Consider the following 3,892-nt stretch of genomic DNA (forward strand, 5'->3'; position numbering starts at 1 on the left):
TCAGGCGTACTCAGGCCGGTGTGGCTGTAAGCAAAAGGCAATCTCAAAAAGTGGAAGAAATTGCATATACTGTAGCCATAATTTGTAGCACAGATTGTTGGATGAAATACAAACTAACATTGCTTACTTATTTCAAAGCGAGGGCACATATTTCAGCCTTGTGGGAAAAAACGGACAAATAGTTGAAATTCCACAAGGCAGTGACAAAAAGCTTACAGCACCTGGAATTCCCAGGCGGTCTCCCATCCAAGTACTAAGCAGGCCCGACCCTGCTTAGCTTCCGAGATCGGACGAGATCAGGCGTACTCAGGCCGGTGTGGCCGTAAGGGAAAGGCAATCTCAAAAAGTGGAAGAAATTGCATATACTGTAGCCATAATTTGTAGCACAGATTGTTGGATGAAATACAAACTAACCTTGCTTACTTATTTCAAAGCGAGGGCACATATTTCAGCCTTGTGGGAAAAAACGGACAAAGAGTTGAAATTCCACAAGGCAGTGACAAAAAGCTTACAGCACCTGGTATTCCCAGGCGGTCTCCCATCCAAGTACTAACCAGGCCCGACCCTGCTTAGCTTCTGAGATCTGACGAGATCAGGCAGACTTTTTTCTTTTTTTTTATGAGAAACAGACAATTTTACAGCATTTCAATCATAATTAAAGGATGAACAATTCACCCTTTTACAAAATCAGAAAGAAAATACAATCAATTGACATTTAAATCCCTCACTAAATCCAAATTAGTAATTAAAGACAAGTTTTCCATTTGGTAACATTCCAATGAATGTACTCCCCCACACAAACTGTTTTTCAAAGTTGCCTTCACCATATCTATGAATTATCTCTATATTTTTCTCCAAAATACCTCCACACTCACACATTTCCCTTCATAATGACCCAAGTTCCTTCTTAACCTCTTTGATCTCTAGGGGCGCTATTTCATTTTTGGATAAAAAACGTTCCCGTTTTAAGCGCGATATTTTGTCACGAAAAGATGCTCGACTATGCATATTCTTGACAGTTTTTGAAAGAAAACACTCTGAAGTTTCAGAATCTGCAAAGATATTGTCTGTAAGTGCCCCAGAACTCATTCTACAGGCGAAACCAAGATGATGCATCAACCAGGAAATGAGCAGAATTTCTGAAGCTCTGTTTTCCATTGTCTCCTTATATGGCTGTGATTGCGCAAGGAATGAGCCTACACTTTCTGTCGTTCCCCCAAAGTGTTAGCAGCATTGTGACGTATTTGTAGGCATATCATTGGAAGATTGACCATAAGAGACTACATTTTCCAAGTGTCCGCCTGGTGTCCCTGCGTCGAAATTGGAGCGTAAAGCCAGGTGCAATTATTTTTCCATTTGAGAGCAAGGAGAAACCAGGCTTCCACGAAGGATATATCATTGAAGAGATATGTGGAAAAACACCTTGAGGATTGATTCTAAACCACGTTTGCCATGTTTCAGTCGATATTATGGAGTTAATTTGGAAAAAAGTTTGCGTTTTGAGGGCTGAATTTTCGTTTTTTTTTTTTTTTTTTTTTTTTTTTTTTTTTTTGGTAGCCAAATGTGATGTACAAAACGGAGCTATTTCTAATACACAAGGAATCTTTTTGGAAAAACGGAGCATCTGCTATCTAACTGAGAGTCTCCTCATTGAAAACATCAGAAGTTCTTCAAAGGTAAGTTATTTTATTTGAAGGCTTTACTTGTTTTTGTGATAGTTGCCTGCTAAATGCTAACGCTAATGCTAACGCTAATGCTAACGCTAAATGCTACGCTAGCTAGCTACTGTTACACAAATGATTGTTTTCCTATGGTTGAAAAGCATATTTTGAAAATCTGAGATGACAGTGTTGTTAACAAAAGGCTAAGCTTGAGAGCTAGCATATTTATTTCATTTCATTTGCGATTTTCATGAATAGTTAACGTTGCGTTATGGTAATGAGCTTAGGTCTATAAATAGAATCCCGGATCCGGGTTTGGTCGTCGCAACAGGTTAAAATAAAAAGTGGTGATCCTAACTGACCTAAGACAGGGAACTTTTACTAGGATTAAATGTCAGAAATTGAGAAAAACTGGGTTTACATGTATATGGCTAAGGTGTATGTAAACTTCCGACTTGAACTCATCTGCCAAAACAGCAGCTTCAGATGCAGTCCGTATGATGGAAACAATAAACATCATACTGGTGAACGTTATATCTGTCAATATTAATGAGACTAAGAGATATGGAAAAGTTAGACCAGACAGTAAGCCTACTTCAGGTTATTTCATGCCTTCAAGAAACACTGGCCTGACAGTATGGTGGATGGAGTAAGAAAGCGATGGATGGATTTGCTTTATTTTAATAATGGTAGGGAGAGGACTTGTGGGGTTGCTATTTTAATTAAGCGGGATAGTGTGCAGAATATTAGGGAAGTGCACACGGGTGAGGGTAGGCTTTTAAGTGTTACATTTTTCAAAAAGTTTATGCACCTAATAATGAGATTGACCGAGCCGTGTTTTTTCAGTCATCTGAGCAACATTGTGTGGGTAACTTTAACATTAGTTTGACTAAACTGGACATGTCAAGGAGTGCATTGTTGTGCTCTGATCTGTCTAGGCTAGTCTTGCTGGGGGTAATGAAGGATAATTTTGTGATGTATGTCGGGGTATGCATCCAGGTGAGAGAGCTTTCTTGAAGAGGCTGGTTGTTTTAAACCGTCTCAGGCAAAGCCGCATTGATTATTGTTCAGCGGCTGTAAATGTGGTGCAATATGTTCACAAGATTAGGTACGATGTTTTAAGTGATCATGCAACTCTTGGGCTCCTGCTGGGTCATAGTGTGCCTACTAGAGGGGGTGGTGTATGGTGTTTGAATGCTGAGCTACTAAAATAAGAAAAATATATGATATGATTGCTGATTGTATTAAACAGAATAATGTTGAGTGATTTTAAATGTGTTAATATTGGATTGTGGTGGGAGGGTCTAAAAGAGAAGATTAGAGGGTTGAGTGTTGACTACGCAAGATGGAGGAATTTTCTTTTAAAGAGGGAGCGGACAGCTTTGAATGAACAAACTGACATTTAGCTGGAAAAAGTTGATAGGGTGGAGGGTTATGATGTGGCAGGCTTTATGGAAGCTCAGGCTGCTGTACATAACTTTGAAAAGAGTGCATGTATGGGGGCAATGGAGGGGTGACGATCAAGGCTGTAGTGAGGAGGTTATAGGTTTTATTGATGCAAAATGATCTGATGCTGAACGAAAAATGTATTACAAAGATATGACGGTTAAGGAGATGTGGGAGGCTATCTTGGCCAGTAATGGGAATAAAGTCTGCGATCAGATGGGCTGAAAAGTGAGTTTTATCAATTTGTGGATATTTTAGCACCTGGATTGTTGGACGTGTACATGGAACAGGCACAGATAGTTCCAGAATCATTGTCCACAGGATTGTTAAATATAAAACAAATGGAGCAGAGAGAAGCTGGAAAATGTTAGGCCTTTAAGTTAATGGAATACTGATAAGGGTTTTCGCTAACCGTGCTAATAAAGTGATGGGGAGTATCGTATCTGAGTCAGATGTACAGCGTTCCTGGGATGGATATTACTTGTACAATAAGGGATGTTTGATATATGACTGTTGAGGGAGGCATAGTGCTTAGCCTAGATTTGAACAAGAAAACTAACTTGTGAGGGATGCAATGGAGATGCATGGACGAATGTAAAATGTGTGTAAGTGTTAATGGTGCGCCTAATCAAAAACAAATCAACCAGACCACAAAACAAAATGGTGTTTGTGGAGCGAGAGAGAGAGAGGCAGGACTGGGCACCAGGACCTTTTATCACCTAGTTGATCCCAAACCCAGGTGCAACTTGTCACCTTAACGACCCAATCAGCTCCACCTGTCCCCA

General features: G+C 39.9%; 1 pseudogene; it reads right to left on the minus strand.

Moving 5' to 3' along the window:
• Positions 1–209: 209 nt before the first annotated feature.
• LOC139400105 (5S ribosomal RNA) lies at positions 210–328 on the minus strand (annotated as a pseudogene).
• Between the last annotated feature and the right edge of the window lie 3,564 nt (positions 329–3,892).

This window comes from Oncorhynchus clarkii, unplaced genomic scaffold (assembly GCF_045791955.1).
Source record: "Oncorhynchus clarkii lewisi isolate Uvic-CL-2024 unplaced genomic scaffold, UVic_Ocla_1.0 unplaced_contig_13428_pilon_pilon, whole genome shotgun sequence".
Classification (NCBI taxonomy): domain Eukaryota; kingdom Metazoa; phylum Chordata; class Actinopteri; order Salmoniformes; family Salmonidae; genus Oncorhynchus; species Oncorhynchus clarkii.